The sequence below is a fragment of the Alosa pseudoharengus genome, unplaced genomic scaffold (assembly GCF_046254945.1).
Source record: "Alosa pseudoharengus isolate Yale_2024_CS ecotype anadromous, Long Island Sound unplaced genomic scaffold, YU_APseudo_1.1 YU_APseudo_1.1_scf_20, whole genome shotgun sequence".
Taxonomy (NCBI): Eukaryota; Metazoa; Chordata; class Actinopteri; order Clupeiformes; family Clupeidae; genus Alosa; species Alosa pseudoharengus.
This window is the reverse complement of record NW_027468664.1, coordinates 19669234-19682233: the sequence shown is the minus strand read 5'-3', so window position 1 is coordinate 19682233 and position 13000 is coordinate 19669234.

The window sequence follows — 13000 nt, the reverse complement described above, 5'->3', positions numbered from 1 at the left end:
GCTGTAGTCTTGCTCCAATTAATCCTTGCTGGAATGAGGGTTGTCTACACCCCCCCCCCCCCCCCCCCAACACACACACACACACACACACACATATGCATATATATTTTGAACTCAATCTTCAGCTCTGTTTCTTGAAGATTGCTCTAATTGAAATCGCCTCTCATATGGTATATTGGTCACATCTTATTATAGATTGTGTTGCTTTTGTCCAACTCTTGTTTCTGTGTCGCATGGATGTGCACAAGATCAAGCTCTGCAGCTCAAACACTGTACATCAACTTATTAGCTCATTAGGGGCCTTTCTTTTCAAATTCTGTTGGGAGAATAATATTACACTGGTCAGGCAATCAATTCTGAAATTTCAGTTGCATTTACCTTTGAGGGGCGATATGGAGGCCCAGCATGGAGCTCAATGTTGATTATTTTTGATATATGAGGAGCTCTACAACCCCCCAACTTTATTTGATCTCACCTTTTCTTTAACCATCAGCAGGTCGTCTATATAAACCATATATATGACATACTCATGACAGATTTCATATTTTGTCATGAGCCAGTAGGGTTGCCACCTATGTCTGATAAAAAACCTGGACATATCGATGACTCGACCAACCGCTTTGCTCACAAGACAAAATTGGCCTTTGTACAGTAAGATTGTGCATAGACCTGAAAATGTAAAACTTGTATTCTCATACAAGGATACAAGGATACAAGGAATTTTATTGTCATATGCATATAGTTACTGGATGTAAGAAATGCAGTAAAATTGTGTCTGGTGTCAGCCTATTTGTGCATTTATGGGGGGGGGGGGGTAAAAAGTGCAGTAGAAGATGGATTTAGTAGATTAAGTGGCAAGGGCTACAGTACATAAGAAAGGTGGGGGAGGATTGTGATTGGGGGGGGGGGCACCAACAAGGAGCACCCAAGAGCAACAGGGGCAAGGAAAAACTCCCTTACTAAGGAAGAAACCTTGGGCAGATCCACGGCTCAAGAGGCTAACCCAACTGCCAGGGGTCTTGGTGTGTGTGTTGGGGGCATGACAAGAGAGATGGGATAGTGTGCTGTATATGTGGGGAGAGGGCAGTGTGCAATATGTGTGTTGGAGAAGCTTCCTCATGAGACAATGTGCTGTGTATTGGGGGGGGGGGGGGGGGGCAGTGTGCTGTAAGTATGTTGGGGATGTGTGTTGGAGAAGCTTCCTGATTAAATAATGTGCTGTGTATGTAGGGGAGAGGGGGGGGACAGTGTACTGCAAGTATGGTGAAGGGACTTACTATTGCAAGCAGAGTACTGTATGTATGATGTATGTGAGTGATGATAGTGAAGATGTGTGTCATAAGAGGAAACTTATCTTATTTAACTTATCTCAGCTGACCTGATTGCTTAGATACTGGTGTTTGTGCTTGCTTTTGCTCCCTCTTTGCTAAATAAATAAGTAGAGGGATGCCATTAGATTATTATGTTGAACGTTTCATTTTCTTTTTTACCTGCCTGTCAGTCTTGTGGACACACTGTCATCTTTGTCTTCCACCTCGCCACCCATATTTACGATAACGGATGCCGTTGAGTATTGACGTTAGGTAGACTAATTAATCTTCACTGCTTCTGCCACCTGTAGTAGCTGCTAAGACAGACGCGCTAGGTAGGCTACATCACGTCCCTACAGAGTCAGTGGTAGCGCATTCTACACACAAGAAACACCGACCACTCTGTGGACAAAGCATAGGCTATTTTTTTTTTTTTTTTTTTTGTATATTTTTTTGGGGCTTTTTATGCCTTTAATGATAGGACAGTGGAGAGTGATAGGAAGCGAATTGGAGAGAGAGTTGGGGTGGGATCCGGAAAGTACCACGGGGCGGGAATCGAACAGGGGTCGCCGGCGTACGGTGCAGGTGCCCCAGCCAGTTACACCACGGCTGGGGCCTGCATAGGCTATTTCAAGCGGAGAGAAAATAGTAAATTGAACATACACATTCATGTAGCCTTTCGAAAACCGGAACATTCTATGTCCCGGGAGAGTGGATACATTTTCCGGGACAGGCTATTAAAAAGAAGGACAATCCCGGTAAAACCAAGACAGGTGGCAACCCTATGAGTCAGTCAACAGTCTTTCTTGCCATTTCTGCTTAGATAGACTGGTTATGTCATCCAGAAATTTAAGAGCTGTCATCACAATTACTGACAATGGGAGGAGGACGCATGACATTGGATACAGACTGTCATAATAACTATTGTAAGGATGTGACATGTTTATGATGAGGTTGTGTTCACTTTACAACAGTCATTTGAAGTGTTTATACACTTCTATGACGCCACAGTTGCAAGTAAACTTTTGAGATGTTCAAAGACAAAACAAAACATTCACTGCCTGACAAAGCAAAGTCGGCCTGGTAGCCCGGGGTCTTTTTTTACTACTTTCAGAGCTATCTAACCATCTTCTGAGGCAGCGCTCTTGGCCCTGGCATTGACACAGACAGATAAAATAACCACTGCATAAATTATTCAGGCCGAGGAGGAGGAGGAGCAGGAGCAGGAGGAGGAAGAGCATTGGGAGAGGTGGAGCGACAGGAGTCTTGTGGGTGGAGATGGGGGAGTCTACAGCTATGATTACTGTGCGGTTCCTCAATGCTGTACAGCGTCCAATGGCCATTGAGCACACTGCAATTTTTAATCGGCAGAAGTTCTTGGCCATAATCCACTAAGTAATTAACTGCAGTAAAAAAAAATGGATTCCAGAAATGATATATACCCGTTGCCTAATACTCATTTAGTGATTAATTTCATGGCAACTACACTTCTCTCATGTCTGAGTGATGCATAATGGATTTTAAGTGATGTTGTGAGAATTCGTGAGCTTTATTTAGCAATAATTGGAGATGGCTTAACTGCTGTGTGTTCATGTGTGATTTTTATGGAGGTTAATAGGGCCTTTTTAACCACTTTAAACTTTGAGATCAAAGCACACTTATTATTTCGATGTATGAAATTTAAATTTAAAATATTATGGGATGCAGTGGGTGAGTTTAAGAACAACTAGAAGCAACTTATTTTTTTAATTTCACTGTATGTTCACACTATTATACCATCTTTACATGTTTTACATAATCTCAGCAGCAGGCACTTTGGCATGGCAAATTTGGTGTAACCTGATGTGGGACATTGAATGCAAAGCAGAATGGGTCTCAGGCAGGAAATATTGTATGCATGCATGTGTATGTGTATGTGTATGTGTGTGTGTGTGTGTGTGTATGTGTATGTTGAGAGAAAGTGGAATAGAACATTATGTCCAATATTCCAATATATGGTTTAATGTTCTGCATTATGTCCAATATTCCAATATGTGGTTTTAGCCTGGGTGTTCCCATGCTGCCTTGCGCGCGATTTGATTCACGCTGCTAAGGCAGCCTGGAGACCATGGAGCAAATTTTCGCCTGAGATAGGAGACCAATCACAGAACAAGGGGGAAAGCAAGACGATGATGAGCTATGCACAGACGAATTTGATAGACATCCGTGGCACCCAATAAACGGATCTGGGCATTTTTTTCAAATACGAGAAAATGAACGCTTGGTTCCCAGACCACGTCTCATTGAGAAGTGGTGGCGCTAGCCAGGCTAATGTGGTTTAATGTTCTGCATTTCTCATTAGTGGGTCACTTTGATACTAAAAGTATGATTCTATGTAATGACTGTATGATATCTGTACTGTCCCTGTGTATATCTGTGTGTGACTGTGTTTAGAGATAAGCAGGAATATTATGACTTTGCAGTGTTTCACTGTTCTGCATGGCTGCGTCAGTAGCTATCTGCTCCGGATTGCCAGGCTGCCACTAATCAGGGTCTGATTCAGTGTAGTCCACGACATGGGATGACCAACGCCATCTCCCGTCAGCCTGGAAGGATACTTAAAGGAACACGCCACCCAAAATCAGTAGTGATATATGTTCTTACCGTAACTTTCACGAGTTGAGTCGTACCTCTCCCGCGTCGGTAGGTGCACTCAAACGCTCTGTCACGCGGCGCGAATGTGTTAGCATGTTGCTATGCTAGCGGGCTCTGCCGTGGCCGTAGAGAGAGGCACATAGCAGTATTCAAACACCTCCACGTTTTACCTACTTAAATACAGTTGCACAAGTAGTTGATGAAAAATGTTAGGGCACACAACATGAAACGTGACGATTTTCCAAGCGAATAAACATGAGAACTACGATGTGTGGCGCAATAGCACTTGGGAGTACTTCGACCTAGCGTGGTAATATTATTAACACCTAATTGTAGTTCCTATCCACCACAGAGTTTAGAATCCATGCTGGATCGACCCTCAGCCTCTCCTTCCCCTCTGAGCGAGAGAGGCACACACACTAGAGGTGGTGGCTGGTTGTTTTAATGTAGGCTATATGGGTGATGCAGCGCTGCTGACGTGAGGCTAGAAAGCCCTTGCCTGTTCTAGAAAGACTGATCTAATGCAGCAAATATATTAAAAGGCAAAAGTCGTACATTGGCTAGGCCTATCCCCAGAATATCAGCAGCAAACTCAGTCTCTGTCGCGCAAAACAGTCTCCAAATAAAACGCACATCGGCCTGTTGCCTATTCTGCCAGCTTGTGACAATATATCGTCCAAAATGCTTGATTGCATTGCATTCTCCACATTTCTAGCTACATTTTCATGTACCACATCAGCATTTTTGTTCAGTGAATCTTTTGTAAATTGCTTTACAATTACCGTCGGGCCCTTGTCAGCAGACTTCGGCTTGCCTCTTGCCATATTCACTCCTTGTCTTCCGATGTCATTTCTGAGTCATCTACAGATGTTCACCTCCCTAAATAGAACCAACTTCAACCTGTGTTATATCCTAGATGAGACTGCCTGGGTTATTTTGTTTAGATATTAGCCTATATATAAAACACATAATTGTAGCCTACCATTCAGGGAATAGGCATTTAAAAGAGAGACAGAAAGTGATATGACTAAGAAATGACATCGGGCGATGGCAGTGCGAGATGTTCAGAACGTAAGAGCTAAAACTTCTACAAACTCACTAACATCCACAGCGGAAAAAGAAGGTAAGAAAAATACTCGGAAAACTTAGATGTGTAAGGCAAGCAAGCAAGTTTGGCGGTTGTTACTAAAAATGTGAACATGCACGTTGCATTGTTGTGCGGTGGACTTTCAGAATGAATGGAGTCGGAGTTTCTTTAATATCGAGGCGTCATATTTGTCCGATGGCCTGCTATAAAATTAATTGCGATGTCTGTCTGAAAAAGACGCGCTCGTGCAGTCAAAATGAATGGGAGTCTTCAGAACAGGCTTGTCAGTCAACCTGACATAACAGTGTGTAAAGTAGCCTATAATGTGAATGACTTGTTATTTTATCAAGGATTTCTTTCTTTTTGCAAAAAATAAAGTACAATAGGCATTAATTAGTTGGCCAGGAGCATGCTGAAATTATGTGGCAAATTGCGTTTTTTATTACAATGATAAAATTGTAAAAGGACGTGACCGAAGCTGAGGCAAGCCAGGCAATAGGCCTATAGGCCCGACGGTAATTGTAAAGCAATTTACAAAAGATTCACTGAACAAAAATGCTGATGTGGTACATGAAAATGTAGCTAGAAATGTGGAGAATGCAATGCAATCAAGCATTTTGGACGATATATTGTCACAAGCTGGCAGAATAGGCAACAGGCCGATGTGCGTTTTATTTGGAGACTGTTTTGCGCGACAGAGACTGAGTTTGCTGCTGATATTCTGGGGATAGGCCTAGCCAATGTACGACTTTTGCCTTTTAATATATTTGCTGCATTAGATCAGTCTTTCTAGAACAGGCAAGGGCTTTCTAGCCTCACGTCAGCAGCGCTGCATCACCCATATAGCCTACATTAAAACAACCAGCCACCACCTCTAGTGTGTGTGCCTCTCTCGCTCAGAGGGGAGGGAGAGGCTGAGGGTCGATCCAGCATGGATTCTAAACTCTGTGGTGGATAGGATCTACAATTAGGTGTTAATAATATTACCACGCTAGGTCGAAGTACTCCCAAGTGCTATTGCGCCACACATTGTAGTTCTCATGTTTATTCGCTTGGAAAATCGTCACGTTTCATGTTGTGTGCCCTAACATTTTTCATCAACTACTCCTGCAACTGTATTTAAGTAGGTAAAATGTGGAGGTGTTTGAATACTGCTATGTGCCTCTCTCTACGGCCACGGCAGAGCCCGCTAGCATAGCAACATGCTAACACATTCGCGCCGCGTGACAGAGCGTTTGAGTGCACCTACCGACGCGGGAGAGGTACGACTCAACTCGTGAAAGTTACGGTAAGAACATATATCACTACTGATTTTGGGTGGCGTGTTCCTTTAAACTCTAACTATTTCCTTGTCTAGTTAGAGCAGCTGGTGGATCTTTAGGTGAAGTCATGCTGTCTCTTCCTTGATGCGCATCATTGTAAATAAACTCTGTTCCTGATTTTTCATACTATTGGTCTGACTGGGTCTCTATTAAAGGAGAATTCCGGTGTGATATTGACCTAAAGTGTATTGAAACATGATACCGAGTGTGAACGTATGTCTCATAGCCCATCTCGGCTTGTCCCCTGCACTCCAAAATCTGGCGCTAGTTAGCCGATGCTACCAACAGCTTTTTCAATGGTGGTGATTCGGCATCGGGCTAGCCATGCAAATAAATCACTGTTTTACACCATTTACTAGGCTCAATGTATCTCCACACTTCATTGGTAGACTTCCGAGGGCCCTGACATTTAAAACGAGACATTGAGAACTTTGAAAAAGCACTGGTAGTTTACTTACAAGACGATTTATACAGACAGTATCTTCACGAAGTTTAGCGTTTGCAGCCATCTTGAATTTAGTCTGTCTGTATAAATCGTCTTGTAAGTAAACTACCAGTGCTTTTTCAAAGTTCTCAATGTCTCGTTTTAACCCTTAGAACCTGATTGACGCAAAGTGCGTCAAAAAACACACCCTTTCTTCTCTGTTATATTGCTCCAGAACGGTTCATCGCAGCGAGATGAAACCTTTATTGCACGACAGAGCAGAAGTGGGGCTTTCCAACGAGACTAAACACTTGTCTGTACGATCAAGTATGAAAATTAAAAAAAATCATGAAATTAAATCAAATTGCATCATATTTATAGTCTATACTTCTCTGCATTCACCTGCACACACATTACTCTATTTTGAATTACTCGCGAACCCGTGATCGCATCGATATGGCAAGCATATCAGATGAAAGAGGGGGCACAGGGCTATCCATTGGTACCATGTTTATCGATCCTTCTGGCTTATAAAACCAGACGAAGTGACTGCAAAATAATAACGTCATGTACACAAACCAACGCTGCACACTCATTACTCGCGGACCCATGATCACATAGATATGCCACGCATGTCAGATGAAAGAGGAGACTCAGAGCTATCATTTGATACCAAGTACATCCTTCTGGGTAATAAAACAGACGAAGTGACAGCAAAATAATAACTTCATATAGCTGGACTTACCCCACGTTTTTGTCTGTTCTTGTGGCAAAGCATGTTTATAATCCAATGCTATCATGTGTTTCTCTATGGCAAAGCATGTTCATATTCCGGTTTTGAGATCCTAGCAAATTCCTGCATGGCATCCAATTTAAGGCTCACATTGCATCCCAATTTGTTCAACAAATAAACACCTTTTTTGCCTTTACTTTGTTCATGGCAATGCAGTAAAGAGTTGAGAATTATTATGACTGCATACACACAGGCATGCAGGCTAACACGCAACCTCGGGTCAAGTCAGGTCAGATCAGTTCGTGTCACAGATATGGAGCGCAGAAAGGTCATTTTTCATCACTAAATAAAAAATGGCATTTATTTCCGTAAATCACACAGCAAATATTTCTGTAAATTGCTCAGCCCCAGAGTATCCCTCCAACATGGCAATTATATTGCCCGATTCAGGACAGTCTGCCCTACACACACATGAAATGCATGTAGAGCTGTGAGCTTGCTGTGGTGAGATACATGTCGAAATATAAGAATTTTTATATTACACTTTTTATATTTTAATTCTTTAAAAATCAAAATAAAATCAATGCTAGTATTAATACATGAAATGATGGCAGATCTGAATAGCCTAAACTCTCCTGAAAAAAACAATATATAATATATGTGTGTGGCACTTACAATGACCAGAATAAATCCTTATGAATAAAGGTAGTGAAAATGCCGTAAAAACAGCTTAGGGTTCTAAGGGTTAAATGTCAGGGCCCTCGGAAGTCTACCAATGAAGTGTGGAGATACATTGAGCCTCATAAATGGTGTAAAACAGTGATTTAATTGCATGGCTAGCCCGATGCCGAAGCACCACCATTGAAAAAGCTGTTGGTAGCATCGGCTAACTAGCGCCAGATTTTGGAGTGCAGGGGATAAGCCGAGATGGGCTATGAGACATACGTTCACACTCGGTATCATGTTTCAATACACTTTAGGTCAATATCACACCGGAATTCTCCTTTAAATCTATGGTATCAAAATTACCATCAATGTGCACTGTGCAGTGAATACATGTGTATGTGTTTGTGTATGTGTTTGTGTATGTGTATGTGTATGTGTATGTGTATGTGTATGTGTATGTGAATGTGCACTGTGCAGTGAATACATGTGTATGTGTATGTGTTTGTGTATGTGTATGTGTATGTGTATGTGTATGTGTATGTGTATGTGTATGTGTATGTGCACTGTGCAGTGAATACATGTGTATGTGTTTGTGTCTGTGTGTGTCTTTGTGTGGATGCTGCTTGTGAATGTGACAGCTAAATTGCCTGTTTCTTTAGCATTTCATGTCGTGAAAGACGTGAAGCTGTGAGGGCGGGTGCTGCTTTAAAAATGCATTGCGTTATTTTTAATACTGTAAACACGTCTCACATGTGACCCAAGCCGAGCAGCATGAAGTGCCAGGCATCCTGTGGGAGAATTCATGTATATTTGAATAGATGCAAATACATGTCTGGCTCAAGAGCATGTTTGTGGGATTGTGCATAATTGACCCTTTAACTGTCTCCAAGACTGCAATGACATCCTTCAGTTTTGGAAGCACACTCACATGGCTTCTGTGTTCCTCAAGATAATTTTAACAGGATTGTTTGTTTATTTATTGCTCAGAAATGTCTAAAGTCTCCTTGAACTGTGACATCTTTTTACACGCACAGTTCATGGTGAAAAACAGAAGAAAAGCCAGCTGCTACATGTGGCATATGTCATATTGCGGTGACATGTCTGAAGCCTCCTTGGATGACTTGATTAGTCGTATTTTTAACATTTAAGAATTGTGTATTGTCTAAAGATTAAACCTCTGTGTGGATAGTTTTAATAAATGTTTTTTGAGTGGACAATGTGTTAGAAATAGCTTGGTGAATCCAAACATCTCTATGGCAACACAAGACTATAGCATTCTAAATAAAACCGTTTTAATGATCAAGTTCCCTGTGAAGTTCCTGTGGATGTTACACCCTGTGTAGTGGATAGGGAGTAGGAAATTCAGCGTATAGGGACTCTTGCGATTGAAACACAACTCTACTGTGATGATGACAAACTAAGCTCAGTGTTGAGATTGTGACTGTTTGTTTCACATAATCCAACACATTTGATGATTAGTCAATGTTATTCCTTGACCCTCAAGAATAAACACGCATAACTCCTATTCGCCATAACAAAACAGTGTTTAACAAAGTGATCCGTCTCATAGCAACAGGGTCTGTGTGGGAGCGCCTGGGCTGCATACCTGGGGTTTCTCTCTACAGTAATTGCACAGAGAGGGAAAAGTCTGCTGCAGCGAGGACGTGCCAAGCAACATCTCTGTTCGTTATCAACATGGGAAAAACTAGACAAGTGGGGATCAGGAAAGTAGCAATACACAGATAGTTTAAACAGTTTGATTAGAAGATACTGAAAATGTGATCTGGTGTGTGTGTGTGTGTGTGTGTGTGTGTGTGTGTGTGTGTGAGAGAGAGAGAGAGAGAGAGAGTTTATGGTAAAGAACAGAAAAATAGCTCTGGCATAACATCATCATATCATTCTCTCACATTGAGAGCGTATCACACTCTCAAACAATTCACAAGCAACATTTAAAAAACATGTGCATTACCATGTATGTACAGTAATGCCATTGCAATCTCTATATAGGACTTGCTGGTTTCTCCAAAGGAAATTACTACCGTATAAAACCTTGGGTAGGTTTAGCTGAAAATCAGTAAATCCACAGGACAAAAACGGGAGGAAACCAGAATCCTGTGAATTGCCTGAGAGTAACAGAGATTTTATTCTGGTGAGTTTAAAAGTGTGTGTACTTAATGCTGACTATGCCATTGGTTATTCATGTAAGTAAGATTGCTTGTTGTTTGTGTGATTAATTGCATGCATTAGTGTACCTACCTTCCAGTCCCGTCCAGTTTGATCACTTTTGTCCACAATCATATAGACACACACATCATCATCATCATCACACACACATACACACACACACACACACACACACACGCACGTAACACCTCACTCACACGTAGTGACTGATTTGCTGAAGTAGAGACATTTCGAGTGAGCCTGTGTCAGCAGCAGCAGCATCAGATACGCTCACCTCTAAGTTGCCAGCCCGTCACGCTTCCAAACCGTCTCTATGTCGACCTGCCTGGTAGAGGCCACGGAGACGTCAGGTGTGTATTTTAAATGTGTAATCTCAGATGTGCAGGTGCACTCTTTTTTCGGGCCTCGAGGAAGGACACCTGACTGACTTGCTGCTCGAGAGGGCTGATATTCAGCCCAGGGTAAACTGTGTGTGGAAGTGTGTGTGCGCAGTCCAAGCGGATTTATACGGCGGATTGGTGACCCTTAAAATCACCGGCAGTCTTGGGATGATGAGAGAGAGGGGGCTTACCTGGTGTATGCTTCATGTGCTGTCAAGCAGACACCTCAAGCTCTTTTTCCACTTTTTCACTTGATCCCTCTCTTTCTCTCTCTCTTTCTCTTCCTTTCTCTCCCCTCTCTATCTGTTGTGCTTTTAGTAGCAATTCCTGGGAAATTCACGATTGCCATGCCAGCTATTAGTGCCACGCAAAATCTATCTCAGACGCTGAAATTGTTGAAATGAGAGAAAAAAATCCAGCCAGTTGCTATCAGCCCAATTACAGCTGTTGATCTCTCGCGGATTTCTGAGGCACTTTTTGGCACCGAAACCCTCCGTTGGCCTCGTCTCCCTAGGGTATAGAATTTCTATATTTAAACGTCTGCCTGCCACAACCAATACGCTATGCTCCTGACATGATTTTTTTTACTGTGGTAATCCCGGCACCCAAGAGTGGCTTAGTGTGTGTGTAGATATGTGTGTGTGTGTGTAAGCATGGTTTTATGAGCATGCATGTGTGTGCGTGTGTGTGTGTGTGCGTGTGTGAGTGTGTGTGTGTGTGTATGCATGCGTGCGTGCATATGTGTGTGTGTGTGTGTGTGCGTGCATATGTGTGTGTGTTTATGCATGTGTGTGTGTGTGTGTGTGTGTGTGCGCGTGCGTGTATGCATCTGTTAGTGCATGGAAAGATTTCATAGTATGAGCCAGACAGGAAGTGAACCACCCTCAGACCGACTGCCAGCTGGCTAATTCAAAGGTGTCAGGACACCTTGCCGATGTAAAACAGATGTTCTGAAGAACAACGCCACGCTTGGTCACGTCCCGCCCCATCCTGTCCTTATTTGTTTCTGGTGTGGTCAAGCACCATTAAAATCCAGTTAACCTTGGGCAGAGTGCCGGGGCGTGGGAGGGGCACCAAACAGGCTGAGATCTAGAGCCTCATTGTCTTCCTTTTTATCTGTGCCTGGAGGGACATGCTTTCGTAAACAAACAGGATGAATGAAGATTATTGTGATTATGATTGGGAGATTATGTTTTGGGGCAGCCGTGGCCGACTGGTTAGGGCTTCGGACTTGTAACCGGTGGGTTGCCGGTTCGAACCCCGACCAGTAGGAACGGCTGAAGTGCCCTTGAGCAAGGCACCTAACCCCTCACTGCTCCCCGAGCGCCGCTATAGCAGGCAGCTCACTGCGTCGGGAATAGTGTGTGCTTCACCTCACTGTGTTCACTGTGTGCTGAGTGTGTTTCACTAATTCACGGATTGGGACAAATGCAGAGACCAAATTTCCCTCACAGGATCAAAAGAGTGTATATACTTATTTACTATACTTATTTTTTTATTTAAACACCCCTGTACATCTGTAGCCTTAAATATTACATCTGTATGTTTTGTGTGTATGTCTAAACCTCTGTATGTTCCACCGTGTGAGGTGTGAGTCACTCACAATCACCGTAAGACCGATAAGACCCCACAAACATTCATAAACAGTCACTATAAGACTGTTTAAAACCCCATATTTAAGCATGTGACTATTGTTTGACTTCCCTTGCTGATTGGTATATGGTGCTCCATGCTGTTGATAATATTTTTCCTCTGTGTTTCAGTGTGGCATTGTGAAGTAGATCCCAAGCACAGCATCACTGCACCTCCATAACATCCGACTCAGACCGTCTCCTATGTCTGATTATGCCTAGTGCGTCAGGTCAGATTCATCTTGTGATTTTTTCAATATGATCATAGGGATCTGTGTCATTATTAGTGATTATGCAGTAAATATATCTTACAGTCATGATGATACAGGAGCTCTGGGCATTGTCAACTGACTGACTGACTGACTGACAGACAGAAGAATTTATTAAAACATCATGAGCCTGTTGTTAGCTTAATTGATGTTAAATGTAAGTATTATTCTTTTATGAACTCATGGAAGTCACCAAGGGTTCTCCATATCCTCTCAAAGGCTCATTGACTGGGTTGCCTCTGCACTGACATTCTGACACTCATATGGAATTCACAACACGTCAGGGATGCTGGTTGAGTCATGCAGATCTAGTCTGTGTTTTCACACTGTGCTAACCACTACAAAGCAGCCCACCGGCAC